A 27193-nucleotide genomic window follows, 5' to 3' on the forward strand; every position below is an offset into this window, starting at 1 on the left:
GTTGTCTCTTAAGAAAATATCTCAGTAGGTTAAACCTCTTATTTTATTGGCTCTCTTCTAGGTACAGGATCTCAAATAGCTGAAGAATATTAAGGATAAAATAACATTTTCGCTTTGGGAATTCTCTTAGATGTCATCTTGTCTGATTCTCAGGAATATTTTCTGCATTATAGCCAATGCTTCTGTTTAAATGTTCTACTTATTTCTTGTAAGTAACACCATTTGAGAAAATTCTAGTACATTTGACTTTTTCAAATTTGGAAAGGAGTACATCAAGGCTTATATTGTCACCCTGCTTATTTAACTTACATGCAGAGTACATCATGAGAAACGCTGGGCTGGATGAAGCACAAGCTGGAGTCAAGATTGCCAGGAGAGATATCAATAATCTCAGATATGCAGATGACAACCGACCTTATGGCAGAAAGCAAAGAAGTAAAGAGCCTCTTGCTGAAAGTGAAAGAGGAGAGTGAAAAGGTTTTAAAACTCAACATTCAGAAAACTAAGATCATGGCATCCCATCACTTCATAGCAAATAGATGGGAAACAGTGGAAACAGTGGCAGACTTAATTTTTGGGGGCTTCAAAATCACTGCAGATGGTGACTGCAGCTGTGAAATTAAAAGACGCTTACTCCTTGGAAGAAAAGTTATGACCAACCTAGATAGCATATTAAAAGGCAGAGACGTTACTTTGCCAACAAAGGTCTGTCTAGTCAAAGCTATGGTTTTTCCAGTAGTCTTGTATGGATAGGAAAGTTGGACTATAAAAAATGCTGAGTGCTGAAAAATTGATGCTTTTGAACTGTGGTGTTGGAGAAGACTCTTGAAAGTCCCTTGGACTGCAAGGGGATCTAACCAGCCCATCCTAAAAGAAATCAGTCCTGAATATTCATTGGAACGACTGAAGCTGAAACTACAATACTTTGGCCACCTGATGCAAAGAACTGACTCATTTGAAAAGACCGTGATGCTAGGAACGATTGAAGGCAGGAGGAGAAGGGGATGAGAGAGGATGATATGGTTGGATGGCATCACCAACTCGATGGACAAGAGTTTGAGCAGGCTCCGGGAGTTGGCAATGGACAGTGAGGCCTGGTGTGCTGCAGTCCATGGGGTTGCAAGGAGTCAGACACAACTGAGCAATTGAACTGAACTGAAAAGTTATGAACTTTCTGAAGTTTGAGCTATTTATCTTCAAATTACACACAGAGAAGGCCCCTGATGAACTTTAAAAACATCTTGTCCCCTTTAGTGACTTAGCAGTCTCCTCTGAATAGTTAAAACTTTACTCCTTTTTTTTTTTTTTTTACAGGGAGTTAAGCTCAGTGTCCTTTAAGATCACTGCCTAATCGAAAGGGCTCTGACTACTTGGAAGCCTGTGGTTTGGGAGTATGCTGAACTGTGATGTCACCAGACCTCTGCTCTGGCTGTCTGAGCAGACCAGCCAGTATCTGGAGATCCTCATTCGTTACTGAGAGGAAAGAGCTCTTTCTTTCCTACGAGTCCTTCTGTTTGGGACGCTTCCTCTGCTCCCTCTCAGTGACTGCTCAGAGTGAAACGTGAACAGAGAGAAACCATCAACCACAATTTAGCTAGATGCCTGCTTTAAGTGCTCAGGGATGCAGCTAAATGTGAACTGCAAACTCTGATGAATAGCAGTGCTCCCGACACAAGCAACAGGACACGCTAGGACCTTCTGTAAAATGAGGAAAGCCACAACAGGATTAATCAGGCAGGGTGTTGAAAAATATTGGATTGGGTCCTCTTCTCCCATCCATGTAGTATCTCCACATCTATGCCACTTTCTTGGAGCTGGTGGGGTTCTTAGTCTACCCAGCAGAATGTGATAGTAAACCCTTGGATAACTTGGTAGGGATGACTTTCAGAGTTGTGTGTTGACAGTATGTTCAGCAACTATTCACTGCATACCTGCTGTCTTCTGGCATAATGCCTACAGCTTCATCAGGTTCATTTTGTTGTTTTTTCATCACGAACTGGTAAAGTAAGCGTCATTATCTTCAGTTTACAGATAAAAAACTGAGGCACTGAGAAGGTTAAGCAATAGGCTCAAATTAAACTGCTAATGAGTGGCACAGTTATTCTTGAACACAAACTCCTATATTAGTTTCTAGGGCTGTCATAAAAAATTACACAAACTTAATTGCCTAAGAGCAATATTGCATAGGAACCTGGACTGTTAGGTCCTTGAACCAAAGCAAATTGTATGTGGTCAGTCAGGAGATTGCAAGAGTGAATGTCGACATTCTAGGAATCAACAAACTAAAATGGACTGGAATGGGTGAATTTAACTCAGATGACCATTATATCTACTACTGTGGGCAGGAATCCCTTAGAAGAAATGGAGAAGCCATCACAGTCAACAAAAGAATCTGATATGCAGTACTTGGATGCAATCTCAAAAATGACAGAATGATCTCTGTTCGTTTCCAAGGCAAACCATTCAATATCTCAGTAATCTAAGTCTATGCCCCAAGCATTATCGCTGAAGAAGCTGAAGTTGAACGGTTCTATGAAGACCTACAAGACCTTTTAGAACTAACACCCAAAAAAGATGTCCTTTTCATTATAGGGGACTGGAATGCAAAAGTAGGAAGTAAAGAAACACCTGGAGTAACAGGCAAGTTTGGCTTTGGAGTACAGAATGAAGCAGGGCAAAGGCTAACAGAGTTTTGCCAAGAGAACGCACTGGTCATAGCAAACATACTCTTCCAACAACACAAGAGAAGACTCTACACATGGACATCACCAGATGGCCAACACCAAAATCAGATTGATTATATTCTTTGCAGCCAAAGATAGAGAAGCTCTATACAGTCAGCAAAAACAAGACTGGGAGCTGACTGTGGCTCAGATCATGAACTCCTTATTGCCAAATTCAGACTTAAATTGAAGAAAGTGGGGGAAACCATTAGACCATTCAGATATGACCTAAATCAAATACCTTACAATTATACAGTGGAAGTGAGAAATAAATGTAAGGGACTAGATCTGATAGACAGAGTGCCTGGTGAACAATGGAGAGGTTCATGACATTGTACAGGAGACAGGGATCAAGACCATCCCCATGGAAAAGAAATGCAAAAAAGCAAAATGGCTGTCTGAAGAGGCCTTACAAATAGCTGTGAAAAGAAGAGAAGTGAAAAGCAAAGGAGAAAAGGAAAGATATTCCCATTTGAATGTAGAGTTCCAAAGAATAGCAATGAGAGATAAGAAAGCCTTCCTCAGCGATCAGTGCAAAGAAATAGAGGAAAACAATAGAATGGGAAAGACTAGAGAGCTCTTCAAGAAAATTAGAGGTAACAAGGGAACATTTCATGCAAAGATGGGCTCAATAATGAACGGAAATGGTATGGACCTAAAAGAAACAGAAGATAAGAAGAGGTGGCAAGAATACACAGAAGAACTGTACAAAATAGATCTTCATGACCCAGATAATCACGATGGTGTGTTCACTCACCTAGAGCCAGACATCCTGGCATGTGAAGTCAAGTGGGTCTTAGGAAGAATCACTATGAACAAAGCTAGTGGAGGTGATGGGATTGCAGTTGAGCTATTTCAAATCCTCAAAGATGATGCTGTTAAAGTGCTACACTCAATGTGTCAGCAAATTTGGAAAACTCAGCAGTGGCCACAGGACTGGAAAAGGCAAATCCCAAGAAAGGGATTTCTTTCAATCCCAAAGAAAGGCAATGCTAAATAATGCTCAAACTACCACACAATTGCACTCATCTAACACACCAGTAAAGCAATGCTCCAAATTCTACAAGCCAGGCTTCAGCAATACGTGAATGGTGACCTTTCAAATGTTCAAGCTGGTTTTAGAAAAAGCAGAGGAACCAGAGACCAAATTTCCAACCATTGGATCATAGAAAAAGCAAGAGAGTTCCAGAAAAACATCTCTTTCTGCTTTATTGACTATGCCAAAGCCTTTGACTATGTGGATCACAACAAACTGTGGAAAAGTCTTCAAGAGATGCGAATACCAGACTACCTGACCTGCCTCTTGAGAAATCTGTATGCAGGTCAGGAAGCAACAGTTAGAACCAGACATGGAACAACAGACTGGTTCCAAATCAGGAAAGGAGTACGTCAAGGCTGTCACCCTGCTTACTTAACTTATATGCAGAGTACATCCTGAGAAATGCAGGCTGGATGAAGCACAGACTGGAATCAAGATTGCCAGGAGAAATATCAATAACCTCAGATATGCAGATGACACCACCTTTATGGCAGAAAGTGAAGAGGAACTAAAAAGCCTCTTGATGAAAGTGAAAGAGGAGAGTGAAAAAGATGGCTTAAAGCTCAACATTCAGAAAACTAAGATCATGGCATCCGGTCCCATCACTTCATGGGAAATAGATGGGGAAACAGTGGAAACAGTGAATGACTTTATTTTTGGGGGATCCAAAATCACTGCAGATGGTGATGGCAGCCATGAATTGAAAAGACGCTTACTCCTTGGAAGGAAAGTCTTGACCTATCTCAACAGCATATTAAAAAGCAGAGACATTACTTTGCCAACAAAGGTTTGTCTAGTCAAGGCTGCAATTTTTCCAGTAGTCATGTATGGATGTGAGAGTTGGACTATAAAAAAAGCTGAGTACCAAAGAAGTGATGGTTTTGAACTGTTATGTTGGAGAAGACTCTTGAGAGTCCCTTGGACTGCAAGGAGATCCAACCAGTCCATCCTAAAAGTGGTCAGTCCTGAGTGTTCATTGGAAGGACTGATGTTGAAGCTGAAACTCTAATACTTTGGCCACCTGATGCGAAGAGCTGTTTCATTTGAAAAGACCCTGATGCTGGGAAAGAATGAGGGCAGGAGGAGAAGGGGATGACAGAGGATGAGATGGTTGGATGGCATCACCAATTCTCTGGACATGAGCTTGAGTAAACTCTGGGAGTTGGTGATGGACAGGGAGGCTTGGTGTGCTGCAGTTCATGGGGTCACAAAGAGTTGGACACGACTCAGAGACTGAACTGAATGGCTTTAAAAACAAAATTTACCATCATATAGTACTGTAGGTCAGATATCCAACATGGTCCCCACTGGGCTAAAATCAAGGTATCCACAGAACTTTAGCTTCTGAAGGCTGTTTGGGCAAATTGGTTTCCTTGCCTTTTCCAGATTCTAGAGACCACTTGCATTCCTTGACTTGTGGCCCTCTCTTTCTGTCTTCAGGCTAGCAACTCTGAACCTCTCTGACTCGGTTTTCATTATAACACCTCTTTCTCTCCATAGCTAGGAAAGGTTCTCAGATTTTAAGGAGGATTGGGCCTAAGAGAATCTCTGCACCTCAAGCTTCTTAACTTAACCACATCTGCAGAGTCCCTTTGCCATGTAAACATATAGTAACAAGTTCCTGGGATTGGAACATAAACATATGGGGGACTTTACTCTGCATAGCACCCCTCCTTTTGATCCTATTTTCATAAACTTATTTTTCCAGACTAGCCTTGCTTCATAAATTCTGTGACATTTCTAGCATCTGACCTATTCCTGACAGATGGTGAATACTCAATAAACATTTTTGAGCAAATGTATAAAGATACTAGGGCTTCCCTGGTGGCTCAGAGGTTAAAGCTTCTGCCTCCAATGCGGGAGACCCAGGTTCGATCCCTGGGTTGGGAAGATCCCCTGGAGAAGGAAATGGTAACCCACTCCAGTATTCTTGCCTGGAGAATCCCATGGATGGAGGAGCCTGGTAGGCTACAGTCCACGGGGTCGCAAGGACACTAAGGGCTCCAGGTGGTTCAGAGGTAAAGAATCCACTTGCAACACAGGAGATGCAGATTCGATCCCTGGGTAGGGAAGATCCCCTGGAGAAGGAAATGGCAATGCACTCCAGTATTCTTGCCTGGAAAATCCTATGGACAGAGGAGCCTGGTGGGCTACAGTCCATGGGGTCACAACGAGTTGGACTGAGTACAAACAAGCAAAAAGGTACTAGAATACCAGAATTTGGAAGTGGTGTTTCCCTGTACACAAATGGACTAATAATGATTGATTCAAGGGGTAATTGTTTGTAACATTCTGGACTTTTAAATTGGAGGATAAAGGTTAATCAGTTTTCCTAGTGGAGCTGAGCTGCTTACTCGGCATGCAGGTGAAGGAACAAGACGTGCTCTTGCTGGGCAACCCTGGCTAATTAGTTGACAGCACTGCTAAGGCATGCATTATTGGGGATATTAGGGATGCAACCCATCTCTGCTTTAAAGGTGGTCTCTTTGGTCTGGAATTCTTCTGGGAAAGGAGTATTCAGAAATTTCAAGGAAGCTAAAAATTCAAACAGAAAGCATTGATGAAGCTTTCGTAATAAGTTTTTTTTTTTTTTTTCCTCTTTGCCTGGTTCAAGTGGAGACTGGGTATAAGCAATTAGTCAGAATGCCAGAAAATAAGCCCCTTATGGGTGTATATTAATTGGAGTCAGTGGGAATACTGCAGGAATGTTTCCCTGAATTAAACACACGGTGTTATCTAGCAGGAGAGAGGGAAACATGAAAGTCTGGCAATTTGGTGAAAAGTAGTGCTTCTGGTATTAAGCTTCACTGGGCAGGGGGTTTATCTCCTCCCCATCTGGAGGCAATGAGGACTGAACCAAGGTGGGCTACCTGGCACATTGCAGAGACCCATCTGACTGCTGAGACTTGGGGATGGGCTTGCGGCCAGTTACACTCCCTGGATGCTGCTACGAACAACCGCAATCGGTGCTAACCCAATTTTTAGACAAAGTGTGAAATTAGATCAAAGATCATCATGGTACATAACAAAATCACACCTTGACTAGGATTTGGCATCTTTATGTGATTAAAGAATTCTGTTTAAACATCCTGTGAAAGATGGCACTGTGCCTGTGGCAGGCTTCCAGAATGCCCAGTGTCCCTCTTTGGCGTGTCTCTGGTCTCCCTAGCGACAGGTACCCGTGGACGTCACACAACCAGCTGAGCGAGGCAGGCTAACCAGCAAGGGGAGATGGTGTGCCTTTAACAAAAACCCAGGGTGTCGATGTGGGCCTCCCCAAACAGAGATAAATACATGCATTTCTCAGCTGCCCTGAAAAATAACTGTGAATGTAACAGCAATGTCACTTCAAATTACTTACTGCTTGCATTAAGGGGAGGCAAATGTTTTATTAATAAATGGGCGGTTAGAGCACTATTTGTTCCCAACTATATGAGTCTGGGAGGGCAGGAGAGGCCCAGCTGAAACCTCTGATGACAGAACTGATTCTGTGATTCCGTATGAGTGACAGGCTGGAGATGAAAAGCGCTGCGACTGTGTAGCGTCAAGGAGCAGCTGAAGGGAGGTGGCTAGAGCTCTGGGACCCCTAGCTTTGCTGGAGTGGAGAGCTTGCTCATGGGAGTGTGGTCTGGACTGATTAGGGTGGGACTAATCAATCCCACTCTGGGGAGAGAGACAGAGACCTGGAGAGGGGAAGGCGGGGGAAAGACAGATGCTGCATTTGGGACAGAGTACAATTTAGGAACTGCACATTCACCCATCACCAGCTGGCTAATAACTAATCAATGATTGCAAAGCCCTTGGAAAGTAGTAAGTTTTCTACGAATGCTAAATAACAAAAAAATGCTGGAATTTGGTTCAGGACTGTAGCCAAATCTAGCCTGGCAGGGAAAGCTGGTAAGGTTATTTGCTTTGGGAAGGGTGTGTGTGAAAGACTCTCACTGTATAAATCACAACTGGTTTCCTTATGCTTTCGGCTGAAGGTGCTGTTGAGCTCGGGGGCAAATTGACTGTGGTTTACTTAGGGGTATTGCACTCCAGGGGGCACTGTTACTCTCCTGGATTTTTTGTCCCTGCATTCAAACTGGCCGGCTCCAGGGACGAGCTCACGTGTCACATTGGTATGAATGAAACTTCCCCATTAGAGGCTGCACTGGCTGTGATTTATCCACGCAGAGCTGTCATAATAAACTCACTGTAAAGACAGGTAGCATTTACTATCAACAGAAGCCCTGCCTCCTTTTGCAAAAGGCTGCGGCTTTCCGTAGACATCTGTCCTTTCCCCTAGGAACAAGAGCTTAGAGTCTGGTCATTCTTCACCTGTGACAGCTCTTTGAAGAGAAAAGAGCAACACACTTTTGATTCCCAAAACTCCTTTTGCCATCTTGGTGTTTGTGGTAGTTCTCTACCTCTATCATTGTTTCTATAATCATTTTTTTTATTTTCTAGAAAGAGAGATATAGCTCCTCCTCTTTAGGAAATTTAATTACCCCAGTATTAATCTGTCAATTTCAGGCTGTTCAGTGAATTCCTATTGCAAAAACAGCTGTAGCCAACAGTATTGCTATAGTGTATTCTTAAGCAAACAGCAACTTATCTGGAATGTGTGTGCATAAATATTAATTAGGAAGAGAAACAAGACAGCAATAAAACAGTTTCTATTAATTATGTTGGCTTCTTTTCAAATTTGTTACAGTTTATCTGACTTTCTTTTTGGGAAGCTCTCAGAATAATCTGTCTTAGCCTACTTAATGCACTGAAGGTGTCTGAAAGTCAGGGACTAAATTTAGTGGTAAATCCTCTTTAGAAGAAATTTTTTTTTTCTTCTTTGCTAATCTGGGCCCTCGGTGAAGGCAGAGAGGAGTTATTTGATTTCCCCTGTTTTGGCCAGATGGCTCCTGTGGACAAGCTGTCAGAGGATTCCCAGGACTTTTTGGCTCTAACTGGGCCTTTTCCCCAGTAATTATCGACTCAAACCTTCCCAGAGTCTTGGGGGGCTCAAGAGCTCAGATAGTTCCCATTGAAAAGACAAAATAAATAAAATGCCAGTGCAGCGGATTCTTAGTCATTCAGATGAACTTACTTGGAAAAACCCATTCTCTGTGGGCTTCCCTGGTAGCTCAGGTGGCAAAATACCCACCAGCCAAAGCAGAAGGTGTGGGTTCCACCTCTGGGTCAGGAAGATCCCCGGGAGTAGAAGACGGCAACTCACTCTAGTATTCTTGCCTGGAGAATTCCATGGACAGAGGAGCTGGTGGACTACAGTCCATGGGATCACAAGAGTCTTATGATTTCAGCAACTAAACAACAACACAACAACAGTCCATTCTCTGCAGCGCAGTCAACACCCAGAAGCGGAACACAAAGTTCTCCGAGGAGCTAAGTGATCTCCCCGGAGCAAATTTCCGAGTTAATTTTGCATTCATTTGGCAAAGTTCTAACTGGTTAGCTTTTCTATTTTTTTCCCAAGCTGTTTATTTATTGACTCATTTGAGCCCAGGGAAAATTAGAAAGTGTGAAGATGGTAAGTACAGGGCAACTGCTAGAGCGGTGTAAAGACAGGGGTCAGAAGGGCTCACCGACGCCAGGTTAAGAGGTGAGAAGAAGCAGACACAGCAGCCGGTCTAAAGCTCTGGCTCAGCCACCGAGAACGAGGGGCCAGAAACCCGCCCTCTGCCTCAGAGACCTCAGCAGGAAGGGCTCCACATTCTGAACCACAGCCTTGTGTCATCAAGAACAGAATCAGTTTAGTTCACAAAAGAGGAATTCCCAAATGGCCAACAAAGAGTTGTTTGCCACAGGTAACCAAAGAAACGCAAATTAACTCTGAAAACCGTATTTATTTATCTGTCAAATGGACAAAACTCTAAAAAGCAGATGATAGCCAAGTTTGCCCCAGGGGCAAAGAAGCAGGTGTTCTCATCTGTCTTGGGCACAGAAGTGAGTTGGAACAAGCTTCCTAGTGGGCACTTTGGCAGCAGATGGAAAAACCTTTAAAATGTATAATCCTTTTGTTAGGTAGTTAGAATAGGGAAAAGGAGTCCAGAATGGCAGTGGCTAAAAGATAAGGAAGAGAAAAGCCCACGAAAATAGAACAAAAGAAGGTCTGAGGACCTGAGTGAGGACCTCGGGTAGAACAAACAACACTCTTGGCTAACCTAATTTATATAGGGCAGGCCCGGGGTGGGGTGGGGGGAACATAAAAAGAGGAGCCAAAGGGCTGGGGGTCTCTCTCTCTCTCCCAGGCACTGGCACGCACCCCCACTCTCTGCTCTTCGTGTCTTTGGGTCGGCATGCCCTCACGCCTTGAGAATGGATTTACCTGTTATTATCTAAATTAAATAGAGCTGTAACATGGAGCTGTAACACTGATTTGTCTAAGAGCTATAACATGGTCCATTCGAGACCTGAGAGCTATAACACGGTCTGTCCAGGACCCGAGAGCTGTGACAGGCCGAGGGCTTTAGTGTCCGTCACTCCAAGTCTTTGTTGTGACGAGACAGAACTGAGGTGTATGCACTCGACTGACACTTTGACCCAGTAAAGGTGAGACTTCATTCCCCCAAACATTAAATGTGTCATAATCTGCCAGGAAGTCAGCGGAGCTACATCGTGGTATTGCTGCCTCAGCATCCATTTAGTTGGCTGAGTGACCCCTGGGGGCCTTCACATGACTCTAGCCCCCTTGGGCAAGCTGGTACCCTAGATCACACAGTCCACAGAGCCATGGGCCCTGATCTGACCTTCCCAACAGCCCTTGTGATCCACAGCTTACACACCTCCCAGGGCCGGGTGCACCCCCCTAGTTAAGACCTCCCGTGGAGCTCACCAAAATCCCCTTCTTTTTAGCTTGGTGAATGTTGCCTTAGCTTGAGAACCCCTAGGCACTTCATTGTGGACCCCAGTAAAAACAGGTGCCCCAGTCCTGCCCCTGTCTCTGTGTGCACACTGTCTTGGTTTCCCTGTGGGACCCTTTAGGTGTGCCTGAACTTCCTCTAGGATTTGTGAGTAATAATCTTCTTAGTTTCAATTTCTCCTGTGATCTTTTGTGGAACCCCAGCTCACCATTCAGAGCCTATACTCCTCTTAACAAATGTTGACTCAGCAAAATTAAAACATGAAATTTTGACTTCAAAAATTGTTAGCAGAGAATTTATTGTTGTAAAAGAAAAATATTATAAAATCTAAAAACCAGTTATGATCTAGCCAAGTAAAATAATGCAAAGTAATTATAAACATGAAAGAGAAATTATTGATTGATATGGAAAGGTTTTCCTGATAAGTGGAAAAAACAAACAAGTCACAAGAAATTTACTAGTATAGCTCAAGTTTTGCTTTGTTATTTTTCAGTTGCTCAGTCATGTCTGACTCTTTGTGACCCCATGAACTGCAACATGCCAGGCTTCTCTGTCCTTCACAATCTCCTGGAGCTTGCTCAAACTCATGTCCGTTGAATTGGTGATGCCCTCCAACCATCTCATCCTCTGTCATCCCCTTCTCCTCCTGCTTTTAATCTTTCCCAGCACCAGGGTCTTTTCCAATGATTCAGTTCTTCACATCAGGTGGCCAAAATATTGGAGTTTCAGTTTCAGTATCAGTCCTTCCAATGAACACACAGGACTGATCTCCTTTAGGATGGACTGGTTGGATCTCCATGCAGTCCAAGGGACTCTCAAGTGTCTTCTCCAACACCGCAGTTCAAAAGCATCAATTCTTTGACGCTCAGCTTGCTTCTTTTTTTTATTAGTTGGAGGCTAATTACTTCACAATATTGTAGTGGTTTTTGTCACACATTGACAGGAATCAGCCATGGATTTACATGTATTCCCCATCCCAATCCCCTCTCCCACCTCCCTCTCTACCCGATCCCTCTGGGTCTTCCCAGTGTACCAGGCCCGAGCACTTGTCTCATGCATCCAACCTGGGTTGGTGATCTCTTTCACCCTAGATAACATACATGTTTCGATGCTGTTCTCTCGAAACATCCCACCCTCGCCTTTCCTACAGAGTCCAAAAGTCTGTTCTGTACAGCTGTGTCTCTTTTTCTGTTTTTCTTTATAGTTCAACTCTCACATCCATACACGACTACTGGAAAAACCATAGCCTTGACTAGACGGACCTTTGTCAGCAGTGATATCTCTGCTTTTTAATATTCTGTCTAGGTTTGTTACAGTTTTTCTTCCAAGGAGAAAGGACCTTTTAATTTCATGGCTGCAGACACTGTTCACAGTGATTTTGGAGCCCAAGAAAATAAAGCCTGTCACTGTTTTCAGTTTTCCTCCATCTATTTGCCATGAAGTGATGGGACTGGATACCATGATCTTTGTTTTCTGAATATTGAGTTTCAAGCCAGCTTTTTCACCCTTCTCCTTCGCCTTCAGAAAAACAGATAGAAAATAGAAAAATATATATCAAAATAATACTAATAATCTTTGAGTACTGGATTTGAGTGGCTTTTATATTTTCAATGTTCTTTTTTTTTATTATTTTCCTTTTTGACAAAACAGATAATACTTAAGCATTAACATGAAATAAAGGTTCAAATAATGGCAAAAACTTGTCAGTGAATTCTATGTATTTTATAAGGAAAGCATTAAAAAGAAAGACCAGTTATATGAGCATGAGCACTCAGTTGCTCACTGTGTCTGACTCTGTGACTGCAGCCCACCAGACTACTCTGTCCGTGGGATTTCCAAGGCAGGAGTGGGTTGCCATTTCCTTCTCCAGGGGATATTCCCAACCCAGGGAACAAATGCAAGTCTCCAGCACTTCCTGCATTGCAGGTGGATTCTTTTACCATCTTTTACCACCTTGAGCCATCATGGAACTCCTACATGAGCATATTCTAGTTTAAAAATAATAGGAAATGGTGCAGCATATTTTAGAACAATCTCCTTTTAATGATTTACTCATTTATTCACTTATCTGTTTTCTAGCAATATAATCTGAGCACCTACTATGGGGTAGGCACTAAATATACAACAGTGAAAAGGAATATGTTCCCTTCTAGGAACCTGATGCACAGCATAGTGATTATAGTTATTAATACTGTATTGTATACTTGAAAGTTGCTAAGAGAGTTAATTTTAAGTGTTCTCACCACAAAAAATAATAGTTATGTGATATGATGGAGGTTTAGCTAACATTATGGTATTAATCATTTTGCAAAGTATAAGTGTATCAAATCAGCATGTTTTAGGCCTTAACCTTACATAATATTGTACATCAAGTATATCTCAGTAAAGCTGGGAAAGAAGTAGGTCCTGCCTTAGTGAAGCTTACAGTCGACATGGGGAGATGAATAATCCTGTAATTACCCATACAAAACATCGCCACCATGACAAGTGTGTATAAGAGAGACAGCGAGCCTGTCAGAGAGAATTAGGGTGGGTGCAGAGGGCTGTTGGAGGGAAGGGGAGGGAAGGGAGAGTAGATAAAGTGCAGCAAATGAGGGGCTCTTATGCCAGGTGTAGGTCCACAGATAGGTAAGAGGAATGGATAGCATACGTCCTTGAAGGCCATTTTAACTTTTGCCTCAATCTCTTGTAGGGGAGCAAAATTTGCCACCTCATACCATCTCTTTGGCATGTGGATTATTTCAGACTGAAAACAACAAGAGTCCAAAAGACTTAGGAAGAAACTTTGACGCTGCCCTAACTGCCTAAAAGAATTTAGACAGAGGGCCTGTTCACTAATAGAGCTGTAACCAAGCGTATCTGCAAGGAACATTGGCCTTGTGTGGTGGGGAGATTCTAGGCAGGGCTTAGGATCAGAATTCCCACTCTGTGCCTCAGTGTCTCTGCCTAGCCCAGCAAACACTCATTACCAAACATTTGCTTTTCCATCTCCCTGTGCATTCACTTCCTCCTCTTTGAAATACTTTAGCTGAAGATGGTATTAAGGTGAGGTTTTCTGCCATTCGACAAGTTATTAGTTCTCCTGGATCTCTCCTATGTACACATGTTATTAAACTTTTGCTTGATTTTCTTCTGTTAATCTATCTCATGTCAAATTAATTCTACACCAGTCAGAGTAACCTAGAAAGATACAGGAAAATTTCCTCCCTCCCTACCCCCTCTTAAGAACAACGGGAAACTTTCACTGCTTTCAGGCATAGATGTGAATAATTGCCTTTTGAAAAGGTAATTCTAACTCTTGCAGAAGACACAGCAAAGGAAGGCCTGAATTGATAACAGATATAAAAATTATAAAGTTATAAAAATAAGAGGAAATTGAGACGTAGGAGAGGAGCTTGCCTTGAACCACATGGTGATGGCAGTGGAAATTGAAAAAGGGAATTCCACTTGAATGTTATTCGAGAAGTTAATTTAGTACAGAGGATCATTAAAAACCTAAAAACAGAGCTACCACATGATCCAACAACACTACTCCTGGGCATGTATCCAGAAATAATAAAAACTCTAATTTGAAAAATTACATGCTCCTCAATATTCATAGCAGCATTTTTTTATAATAGAATTTGGAAGCAACAAAAATGTTCATCGACAGAGGGGTGGATAAAGATGTGGTACATATATGCAAAGGAATATTACTCAGCCATAAAAAGAATGGAATATTGCCATTTGCAGTAACATGGATGGGCCCACAGATTATCACACGAAAAGCAGCAAGTCAGAAAGAGACAAACGTGTGATGTCATTTGTATGTGGAATCTATAATATGATACAAATGAACTTATTTACAAAGCAGGAATAGTTGCATAGGTATAGAAAACAAACTGGTTACCAAAGGTAAAAGTGGGAGGAAGGGGTAAATGAAGACTTTGGTTTTTAAATATACACATTACTATGGATAAAATAGATAAACAGTAAAGATCTACCGTACGGTATAGGAAAGCATATTCAATAGCTTGTAATAATCTATAATGGAAAAACATCTGAAAAAGAATATGTTTGAATCGCTTTTCCATATGCATGAAACTAACACGACATTGTAGCTTAAATATACTTCAGTAAAGAGCGATGAGTTTGGGGATGAAGTGGATGTGGGGCAGATGGAGCGGAGATACAAAGAAGATGACTACTGTTTTGCCCACATCAGTACTGACAGTGTTGGTACCACCTCTTGAGGTATGAAACATCGGTCAGCACCCAAGGCTGGGGTCAGGGTCCTATCTGGTAATGATAGGATTTTGGACACATTAGTCTGAAATATATTTAAGACCCCCAAGAGGAAATGTCAAATGATAGGTGATAATCCTGGTGAGAAATTGAGAGAAAAGGGAGGCATCACAGAACTTTCACAAATATGGCTTTTTATTGTCACCTGACCCAAAAATCTGTCCTAATTTTTTTTCTTTATTTTCCCTAGAAGAACTCTTTCCATAGAATTCATGTATTTTGAGGGGGCCTTGGCAGACTCTTATGATGTAAGATCGTCATATGTCACACACCTTCCTTTGCTTTTGAATAATGCCAAACACAGTGTAGTCATTTCAGTTTGTAGTCGGCAAAAGGTAGCTCAGTAAATAAATCAGTCTGTGAATTCAGCTAAGCCCATCACCGCTCCTCCTGAGCTTATGTTTCAGAGCCCTGGAGCCACAACTCCTGAAGCCTGCGTGGCCTAGAACCCACGCTCGCAACAAGAGAAGTCAGCACGACGAGAAGCCGCACATTGCAACAAAGGGCAGTCCCCACTCGCTGCAACCAGAGAAAGTCCAGGCACAGTAGTGAAGACCCAGCACAGCCAAAAAATCCACTATCAGTCCTCACTCCATTTTAAAGGGGAGACTGAGCAACAGGGCGACTTTATTTGACCAATGTTTTAGAAAGGTTTATCTGGGAGCTAGTCAATACTAGAGGAAATCAATCCTGAATATTCATTGAAAGGACTGAAGCTGAAGCTCCAGTACTTTGGCCACCTGATGGGAAGAGCTGACTCATTTGAAAAGACCCTGCTGCTGGGAAAGATTGAAGGCAGGAGGAGAAGGGGACGCCAGAGGGTGAGATGGTTGGATGGCATCACCAACTGGATGGACATGAGTTTGAGCAAGCTCCAGGAGATGGTGAAGGACAGGGAAGCCTGGTGTGCTGCAGTGCATGGGGTCGCAAAGAATTGGACACGACTGAGTGACTGAAAAACAACATCTAGGAGCCTAAGTGTGAAGTCGTAGTCAAGAGAAAAGGTAGGGAAAGCCTGAGTTGGTTTAGGGATGAAGCAAAGACTGGGGACAGCTGCGGGCACCTCTGCGGAGGCACCACTCACATGATTTAGCAACAAAACGCAGAGGACACCTAGGGGCCAGATGCCATTATTCTCCTCGGGCTTGTAAACCTAGGGGACTGGAGACAGAAGACCGACTCATAGTCAACAACTAAACTCTACCAGCTACTTGTATTTGTACCCTCGAGTTGATATGGGTTGGGAACACGGCAGGCTACTCACCAAGAAAGGTTACAATGGGCCCATCATTGGATTACTGAAAGACTCAAAATGGACTTGATCTTATGTGAGGAATATGTGAGGAGAAAATGAGTTCAGAATTAGTCCCAGCTATATCCAGAAGGAATATATCATGATATCCATGTTAACGCTAGGATCAAAAACAAGGAATTTGATGTCTGTTGCAAGTCTAAAGTGTTAAATAAATTAACATAGTTCATAGTACTTATTTACCTGACTTGGAACTATTTTCCAGTTATCATATATAGATGAAGAAAGTAATTTATCCCTGGTCAGACAGATGGCAAATGACAGAGACACCTTCTGACTTTAATTTCAGTGCATTTCAGACCACCAAAGAGGCAAGTGTTGCTTTTACCTACATTTTTCTTTTCTACTTAAAAAAGTGATTTTTTTAAAGATTGAGCACTTGCTCAGTTTGGTCCTGTTCTTGCCCAGTGGTCCCGCTCAAACACACACCAAATACCTATGAGTTTTCTGGTCTGTGACTCACATAACTCTTATCATTGGGCCCTGGCACAGTCCAGTAACACTTGCCTCTGAAGCATTTCAGCTTTTTTTTTTTTACCACTTTCAGGTCCTGCTCCTGGAAAAACAATATAAAATAGTTTGCTTTTAGTGTTCTTGGGTTTTGTCTATCTCTTCTGTTTCATTAACCATGTCCATCATTTCCTTGATGCCCTTCAGATGCTCAGATATCTGCACTGGGTGCAAATCAGTTTTATTCTATCTTGTTCTACTCTATTCTTTTCTATTGTATGTCATCTCCATAAAATGTATTTATCTTGTATATCATTCTTTCAGAATCTAGGGAGATGATTAGGTAATTTGGTATTGCAATATGATGTCCCTTTTTTGTTTGTTTGTTTATCCTATTAAAATTTGACCATATTACTCATGGTTCTCCAGAGGAATTTAAGCAAAGAGATGTGTGTATGTGTGTGTGTGTGTGTGTGTGCATACACATATATATGATTATATGTGATTTGTCACAAGGAATTGCCTCCAGCAATTATAGAGCCTGAAAAGTCCAAATATGCTCTATTGCCTGGCGGATGGAGACTGGGAGAGCCAAGAGCGTGGCTCGAGTCGGAAGGGCCGCTGGTAAAGACCCAGATTAGCCAGGGCTGCAGATGAAGTCTGAAGGCAATTTGCTGCGGAATTCCCTCTTGCTCAGGGAGGTTGGACTTCTTGTTTCATTTGGGTCTTCAGCTGATTAGATGAGGCCCACCCACAGTATATAGGGCAATTGGCTTACTCAAAGTTAACAGATACATATGTTAATGTCATTCAAAAAACTTTCTACATTGATTCATAATATTAACCATTATATCCTTTTGCCAGTCATTCCTGAATAATGCATTTCAAGAGGGTTAATAATTAGCCTATTGGAAAGTCAATAAGAGGGATTTTGAGTGAGGGATTTTTCCTCAGTCTCCAGAATTATCATTGTGTAGGTCACTAACTTTCTCTGATGTCTCTCTGGGTCTCCCTAGAACTTAGAAATGTTCGCCTGTGTTGAGTGATCCACTTTTGTGACTGGGCTGGCACTCTTTATCAGAGTGCCTCACAGAAGTAACTTCCAGGTGCATATATACAGCAAAGACACAAACAAATAAGAGAAAAAAAAATCACCCACTTGCAATTCTTATCTAGGAGTATTCTCCAATTTCTTCTGTAAGATCGAATTAGACACATGCATTGTGTGGCAGCCTGGACTCCTTCCCTTCTGTTTGGAAGCCTCTTAAACATTGGGCATATCTACTTCCATATGGGACCAAGCTGTACAACCTGAGGTGTGAGGTATTCTTCCCCAGATTTATAGATGTTTCTGATGCTGCTAGAGGTTTTGGCATTCTTACTAATATCTGTGAGATATGTTTGGGAGGCTAAATGAATGTTTAACAGAGTTACAAGCATTGAGTTTTAGGAGAATGTCCAACTGTGACAGGACTCTAAACTCATATACTTATACGAAGCCAGAATGGTAAGTAGATGTATACAAAAAGAGAAGAATTTGGCAAGCTGGAGAGCTAATGCTTCCTCTAATGGAGGCAGTCACTATTTAGATAGAAACTCACAGACTTAGAGGATGAAGTTAGGGTTGTCTGGGGGGAAGGGATACTTAGGAAGTTTGGGATGACATGTATATGGTGCTATATTTAAAGTGGATAACCAACAAGGACTTACTCTATAGCATATGAAACTCTGTTGAATGTTTATTGGCAGCCTGGATGGGAGGGGAGTTTAGGGGAGAAGGGATATATGCATATGTATGGTTGAGTCTCTTCGCTATTCAGCTGAAACTGTCACAACATTGTTAATCGGCTATGTGCCTGCATGTGCGCATGGAGATATTTATTGCTTTATCTTATTAAAAAATATCCAATAATTTCACTAACATTGTATCCTCATTTATTTTTTAAAATTTATTTTGTTATTGGGGTATAGCCAATTACCCCAATACAAAATAAAAGTTTTTTTTAATGGGATATAGCTGATTATCCCAATTATTGTTGTTGTTTAGCTGCCCAGTCATGTCTGACTCTTTGCAACCCCCAAGGACTGCAGCACGCCAGGCTTCCCTGTCACTCACTCTCCCAAAGTTTGCCCAAGTTCATGTCCATTGCATGGGTGATGCCATCCAGCCATCTCGTCCTCTGACGCCCTCTTCTCCTTCTGCCTTCAATCTTTGGAGTTTCAGCTTCAGCATCAGTCCTTCCAATGAGTATTCAGGGTTGATTTCCCTTAAGATTGACTGGTTGGATCTCGTGCAGTCCAAGGGACTCTCAAGAGTCTCCTCCAGCACCACAGTTTGAAGGGACCAGTTCTTTGCTGCTCAGCCTTCTTTACAGTCCAGCTCTCACAACCATACATGACTCCCCGGAAGGCCACAGCCTTGACTATACAGACCTTTGTCAATAGAGTAATGTCTCTGCTTTTCAACACACTGTCTAGGTTTGTCATAGCTTTCCTGCCAAGGAGCAAATATCTTCCGATTTCATGGCTGCAGTCACCATCAGCAGTGATTTTCGAGCCCAAGAAGAGAAAATCTGTCACTACTTCCATCTTTCCCTCCTCTCTTTGCCATGAAGTAATGGGGATAATGCCATGATTTTGTCTTTTGTAGCATTTAGTTTTAAGCCATCTCTTTCACTTTCCTCCTTCACCCTCATCAAGAGACTGTTTATTTCCTCTTCACTTTCTGCCATTAGAGTGGTATCATCTACATATCTGAGGTTGTTGATGTCTCTCCCAGCTGAGGTTGTTGATCACAGCTTGTAACTCATCCAGCTTGGCATTTCTCATGATGTGCACAGTGTATAGATTAAACAAAGGATTAAACAGTCCTTTCCCAATCTTAAGCCAATCAGTTGGTTCCATACAGGGTTCTAACTTGCTTCTTGACCCACATACAGGTTTCTCAGGAGACAGGTAAAACAATCTGGCATTCCCATCTCTTTAAGAGCATTCCACAGTTTATTATGATCCACACAGTCAAAGGCTTTGGAGTAGTCAATCAAACAGTGGTAGATGTTTTGCTGGAATTCCCTAGCTTTCTCTATGATCCAGGGAATGTTAGCAATTTGATCTCTGGTTCAAACTGATTATCCCAATACAAAATAAAAAATTTTTAAAAACATGAATGAGGGTATAATGTTAGCGAAATGATTGGATTCTTTTGTAAGTAGAAACAATAAAGATCCCTAGATTACTCCATTCACCAAAATAAATTATACATACCTAAATACAATTACATTTTAAAATTCATAGAAAGACCAGAAATCACCATAGATGAAGATTTATATGACCCAAAGGGAAAGAAATCTCCAAGGACTATATCAAAGCCCAAAATCAGAAAGTATGAAGAAAATGATGGTTAGATTTGACTACTAAAAATCTAAAGCTTAAAAACTGCTTTTGGCAAAAATATAACTTTAAGACAATCATGAAATGATGGTAAACTATTTTAGACATGTAAGAGAGAACAGGTTAATATTCTTATTACATGGTAAAATATTTACAACTATTTTACCTAAAGAAGAATACTTTTATAAGAATGGGGAAAAGATATAAGGAAGCAGTTCAGGAAAACGCAAAATTGCTTAGGCTAGCTGGTAATATAACTTTGAAATTGAAATGTAATGTAATAATTTACCAACTAAATTGTAAATATTTTAAAATGATAAGTAGCAATGGGGGAAGGAGAGGGTGGGATGGATAAAGAGACCAGCCCTGGAACATACACATCACCGTATGTGAAGTGGAGAGCCTGTGGGAACTTGCTGCATGATGCAGGGAGCCCAAACCCAGCGCTCTGTGACAGCCTAGAGCACTGGGATGGGGTGGGGTGGGATGCGGTAGGAGGGTGGAGGGAGGTTCAAGACGGAAGGGACATATGTATACCTATGGCTGATTCATGTTGATGGATGGCAGAAACCAACACAATATTGTAAAGCAATTATCCTCCAATTAAAAATAAATGAATTAAAAAAACAAAAGCAAATAAATGGCAAATAAAAGGCTGAGGCAGTGGGAAATTACAAATCACATACCTTGTTGGTAGGGAATCAATTTGAGAAAAAATTTTGGGAGATAATTTGGTAAGATGTATTGACAGACTTAAAAGCTTGCTTGCTGTTTGACCCAAGAATTTTGCTTTTTCGCTTTTCAGAATCTACCCTAAGATTGGTCAGTCATGTCTGACTTTTTTTGCAAGTAGAATTGACAGGCTCCTCTGTCAATGGAATTTTCCAGGCAAGAATGCTGGAGCGGGTTGCTATTTCCTCCTCCAGGGGATCTTCCTGACCCAGGAAATTGAACCCAGATGTATTACTCCAGTACTTACCTGCAGAAATCCATGGACAGTGGAGCCTGGCAGGCTACATCTATGGGGTCGCAAGGAGCTGGACACGATGAGCGACTGAACTGATGTTTTTACTTGAGCCTAGAAAACTGTCTGTCATACAGTTTTGCTGTTGTTCAGTCATTGGTCATGTCCGACTCTTTGTGATCCATGGACGCAGCATGCTAGACTTCCCTGTCCTTCACTATCTCCCAGAGTTTGCTCAAACTCATGCCCATTGAGTCGGTGATGCCATCCAACCATCTCATCTTCTATCTCCCCCTTCTCCTCCTGCCTTCAAGCTTTCCCAGCATCAGGGTCTTTTCTAATGAGTCAGGTATTCTCATCAGGTGGCCAAAATATTGGAGTTTCAGCTTCAGCATCAGTCCTTCCAATGAATGTTCAGGGTTGATTTCCTTTTACAATTGACTGTTTTGGTCTCCTTGCAGTCCAAGGGAATCTCAAAAGTCTTCTCAAACAGTTCAAAAGCATCAATTCTTTGGCACTCAGCCTTCTCTATGGTCCAACTCTCACATCCATACATCACTACTGGAAAAACCATAGCTTGACTATATGGACCTTTGTCAACAAAGTCATGTCTCTGCTTTTTAATATGCTCTCTAGGTTTGTCAAAGATTTTCTTCCAAGGGGCAAGTGTTTCTTTTAATTTCATGGCTGAAGTTGCCATCTGCAGTGATTTTGGAGCCCAAGAATATGAAGTCTGTCACTGTATCCACTGTTTCCCCATCTATTTGCCATGAAGTGATGGGACCGGATGCCATGATCTGCATTTCTGAATGTTAAGTTTTAAACCAGCTTTTCAGTCTCCTCTCTCACCTTCATCATAAGGTTCTTTAGTTCTTCACTTTCTGCCATTAGGGTGGTGTCATCTGCATATCTGAGGTTATTAATATTTCTCCCAGCAATCTTGTAGTATGTAGTCAATAAATGTTTGTTGAATGCTGGATATCAGTTATTTATTTATTTTTTTTTTACCAAGGACCTTGGCACCTTAGAGTGTGTCTAGAGAAGAGTGACTAGAACGTTGAGGAATTTGAACTTATGTCATGAAAAAGCAAGGTATAAGAACTCTTGCAGGAGCAACCAGCAAAGGCTCTGATAACTGGCTTGAAACATGGGAAGAGTGGTTTTACTCATTCTGTACAACTTCTAAGTGAAGAAATAGATCTATGGATGAAATTTATAGAAAGGAAATGTGCAGGCTCTATTTAAAGAACTACTTTAAAACAACTCTAGCTATCCAAAATGGATTTGACTCCCTTGATGTTTATAAGCAACTCACTATGGCTAAAAATGTTCAAGCAAAAGTAATTACAGAAAGATCCATAATGCAGAATAAGACCCTGACTAGGTTTAAGTGCAGATTTTCTCTGCTAAGCAGGCTCACCTCCCCTTCCTCCCCAACATCACCTCCTCTCCCTTCAGAGGAGAGTTACTCCTTCTTAATTTCAGATGCCATTCTAATGTTACCTCTCTCTAGAACACTTCCCCAACTGTTCATTGAACACTGGTTTTTGTTTATGCCTCTTATAGCCATCTCACTTTTCTCTTCTTGTCACTTAGAGTGAATTTTAATTTTCCTTTTACCTGACTGTCCACTAGGATGCAAGCTTGATGGAGGTAGGGAGTAGTTCTATCCTTCTATCTTTTTTTAAAAACTGAAGTATAGTTGATTTATAATGTTGTGTTAGTTTCAGGTATACAGATTCAAATATATATCTACATCCATCTATAGGTTATTATAAAATATTGAATGTAATTCCCTGTGCTATGCAGTAAGAACTTGTTCACCTATTTTATATATAGTATTGTGTGTCTGTTAACCAAACTTCTAATTTATCCATCCCCTCATCTTTCTATCTTGCCCATTTTTTAATACCTGGTGTCTAGTACAGCATTTAGTACATAGTAAGATCAAATTAAGCTTAATAAGGTAGGTACAAAGGTTTAAATAATTTGGTATCTAATTTCTTTGGGACCCAGGGGTCACTGAATCATGGAAGCACATCTACTGTTTTCTTCATGTGTATTTGATTTCCAATTCTCATGGTTCTGTTCATCTTGGGAGTGCTTTGGCCAGTGCATACAGCTTAGGAACTCTAATGAGAGGACTTCTGACGGCCTTGTTTCCTCTTTGCTCATGTAGCCTCCAATCACCCCTGGGGGTCCACTTAGTCATTACGTACAGGTGCAATGCAGCCCCGGTGATGGCCTAAGTCTGCTATTCAGGAGATTATAGAAAGCTTGGTGAGATCTCCATAGGTTCAGCATGCTCAGCTGATGCAAAGCCTTTCTCAGATATTGACTCAGATTCTGGACAGTGACTACTGCTTTTCCAAATTGGAATTAGTTTCATTAAATTATAAATGTCAATTATATTTATTATAAAAGTTCAGATAAAACAAGGATAATGCAAAATCAGCCATAATAAACCTAAATATGACCTATTAACATTTTAGCTTATATATATATATATGTGTATATATACCTCTTTCAGGCTTAAAAAAGCAAGCATTTTATGGCAAAATATTATCACAGTATAGAAACTATTTTATAACATACTTTTCTATATGGCATACTAAGAAATCCTCTCCAGGTTAATAAATACATATTTATATAATCTTTTTATCATGCCTGTATAGCATTCCAAAATATGAATATTCCATAGTTTATTTAAATGATTTTCTGCTTTAGGATATTTAAGTTCTTTCAGACTGTCACATTCAGGAGCAATGGTACAATAAAGCTTCTTATCAGATATCTAGTCACATGAAATCAATTATTATATTAGCATAAATTCAAAGATAAAATCCTAGAATTAGGATTCTTGGATCACAAGGTACCTATAGTATTTTAGCTTTGGTATATATTATTGCCAATTTGCACTCTAGAAAGTACGTAGTAATTTCCACAGGTCCAGTTAGTATAATGTCATTGCTTGATTGGCTCACTTACTGTTTCATGAATTTTAAGATAAAGTTCCTTTCACCTTACATGATGGAAAGCAAGGAAGTTGGTGAGCCCTAAAGTAAGATAGTAAACATATACTGTTATCTTTGGCACGTGATGGAAAAGTGTTTTTGACTGTTTGGTAAAACTGATGGGAATGAGGAAAAATGTGTTTATTAACTTAAAAGTTACACGAAAAATTCCAGATACTGTGTTGATTCATTTGCTAAAAGTTTTACATTTAAGCACACCCTTGTCACTGGCATCTCCTCTTTTTTCTTTTCTTTTTAATTATTAAAGCCATGATAAGATTTTGTTATCAAAACTTTATTATAAAAATCTGACTCAAAGAAAATCAGACCAGTTAGCTGATAAAGTTGATCCTTTCTCTGGCAATCAATCAAGCCTCCTAAAAAAAAAAAAAATGGATTGGCTAGAGTGTAATAAAATGTAAGAAATCTCCCATATACTGAAATATCTCATACTCCTGGTATTTATACCATCACTTTAAAAATCACTGGTATTAAATTTTGAGATAGACATTAACAATTTCAGAGTTGAAAGAGGAATAGAAACAAACACCCAACTGAACCAAGGAACAGATGGGATAGCATGGTTGTATTCAGCATCAAAAGAACTCCATTACTCTTGTAACTTTGTATTTCTTTTTAAACAGAATATCATGTTAGCAGGTAAAGAAACTAGTATTTTTAAATGGATGCTTAAGAGCACAGTTAAACTAACCATCTGCAGAAACTATAAGAGAATTAACCATATCTGAACTTCAGCTAAGCTCCACCACTCAATAGATAAAGGACCTGAAGTCAAAAGCTGTTAGTACCTCTTGAATAAAGTATCCAGTTTTCCCTTAGTTGAACAGACCCAAGTGTATGAACTGGCTTAAACTGAAGCCTGCTGAGTTGCTTCAATTGTGCCCGACTCTGTGACTCTGGACTTTATCCCGCCAGGCTCCTCTGTCCATAGGATTCTCCAGGAAGGAATACTGAAGAGGGTTGCCAGGCTCTCCTCCAGGGGATCTTCAGGAATTGAATCTGTGTCTCATGTCTACATTGGTAGACATCCACAGATCCTCACTCCTGATGCTTAAATTATATTTCTGCCTACCAGACCTCTGTATGCCAAGCTATATCATTGTGGACTGCACATCTATTTTATTTCTAGGAAACTTGCAATCAGTTAACTATTGCCATAGAACCATATGGCTGTTAATCAGAATCAAAACATTCTGATCACCAATACTCCATATTTTATTGTAGCATCTGCATGCACCTTTACTCTGAGAGTTAAGTGCCGCTACTTGGGCTTCCCTGGTGGTTTTGATGGTAAAGAATCTGCCTGCAGTGTGGGAGACCACGGTTCAATCCCTGGGTCAGGAAGATCCCCTGGAGAAGGGAATGGCTACTCCGTATTCTTGCCTGGAGAATTCCATGGACATAGGAGCCTGGTGGGCTACAGCCCGTGGGGTCTCAAAGAGTCAGACACAACTGAGCCACTAACACTCACACTCACAGTCATTCGCTTTACTGCACCAGCATCTCATTATTCCATTTGAGGTCAGGGTCCATTCAGTGGAGCAGTTACCACCATCCTCTCCAACCTGCTACACAGGACTCTTCAGGACACCGGGCACTCAGTCTTCGCTCACACTAACATAATTTTTCATAATAAGAAAGAAGTGCTTTCTGAATTTTCAAATGAGATATACTTTAGGGGATTGATGAGAACAAAGGTGATTCATTCCACTGCTTCCCTTTCCTGAAGCCTTCTGTCTTCACTCTAAAACATACCTGGGCTTTTGTTTTAATCAAATATGAGGGAGATGACAGACATGAGACAGCTTCCTTGAAAGAAGGGTTATTATTCATGGCTCCTAGGAGGACGGGCAGGTCGTGCCGTGTGAGGAAGCACCTGAGTCAGTCAGGAGACAAAGGGACCGAAGGGAAGCTTGGGCCCAGGACTTTATGACAGTTTTTTGAGGGAAGAAGATAGATGAGGCAGGGTAGGTATGCTGAGTAAACTTAGGTTTGGAGCGTTTGCACATTTTCTGAGGCTCTGGCCTTTTGGGGTGGTTCCTAGGTGTCAGGTACCCAGTCTGGGGTGATTTTGGGCAGGGGGAATATTGGTTTCACATGTGAGAATTTGATAAAAGGAGGTGGTTGGGAGTCTATGGCTTCTGTATTGTTGGTTTGCATATCAAAAGTGTGCGCAAAGTCAAATTTTTGCTGTTTCTAGGAATGACTTAACCCTCAGAAGGCCAATTTCTCCCTAGGCCTACAAGACTCTAAGATGTCAAAGCATCAACAAGTACAAAACCACATGGAATTCTGATCCCAATTACTATGCCAGTTATGAGTCTGAAAGTGAAAGTCAGTCAGTCGTGTCTGACTCTTTGTGACCCCATAGACAATTTAGTCCACGGAATTCTCTAGGCCAGAACACTGGAGTGGAGAGCCTTTACCTTCTCCAGGGGATCTTCCCAACCCAGGGATCAAACCCAGGTCTCCAGCGTTGCAGGTGGATTCTTTACCAGCTAAGCCACAAGGGCAGGAGATAAATGACAAACCAAAGTTAGCAGCTTAAAATGGCATCCTGAAATAAATTATTTAAAATTGGGTAATCAGAGAAAATTTTAATAAACTATTATAAAAATAAGCGCCTAATGTAGAAAATTGACAACGGATAAAGCAGTTCACAAGGCTAGTAATAGTGAAGGCTGTTACCATTTCTAACTCTGAAAGGGTAAGGAGTGGGAACAGTTAGCAGAACCTGGAGACAAAAAACTCTGGAAAAAGTTCATTTAACGGAACCTGGGACCTTTGGCTGTGGGACACAGCCAACTGCCAGGGCTATTAGTAAGAGCAGGAAAATAAATACCCTTATCTCATCTTTATCCTTTATTTTGATCCCCTGTAGGGGTTCCTCATGGATTAAACTTAACTAAAAGAAAAAGGAACTCATTGCTGTAATCCTTATAAATCAGCCTTCTGGAGCACAGGGTACTTCTCTTGAGTGGGCTGTGGATATGGAAAGGCTAAGTTTTCATCTTGAGGTGTATTCTAGCTTGATTGAGCTGGACTTGCTCTCTAAAAAGGTTGAAATCTAAGACTTGACTTCAATCATCTATTCATTTAGTGCTGTCAACCTAGAGAGAGGCTGGAAGGACAGGAAATG

The 27193-nt window shown here is 41.2% G+C and overlaps 1 non-coding gene across 1 annotated transcript; it reads left to right on the forward strand.

The window, feature by feature from the left end:
* Positions 1–5580: 5580 nt before the first annotated feature.
* Positions 5581–5652, forward strand: TRNAW-CCA (transfer RNA tryptophan (anticodon CCA)). The gene has a single exon. It is a non-coding gene; the product is annotated as a tRNA-Trp (tRNA).
* The last annotated feature ends 21541 nt before the right edge of the window (positions 5653–27193 follow it).

Source organism: Odocoileus virginianus, chromosome 28 (assembly GCF_023699985.2).
Source record: "Odocoileus virginianus isolate 20LAN1187 ecotype Illinois chromosome 28, Ovbor_1.2, whole genome shotgun sequence".
In the NCBI taxonomy this organism is placed as follows: domain Eukaryota; kingdom Metazoa; phylum Chordata; class Mammalia; order Artiodactyla; family Cervidae; genus Odocoileus; species Odocoileus virginianus.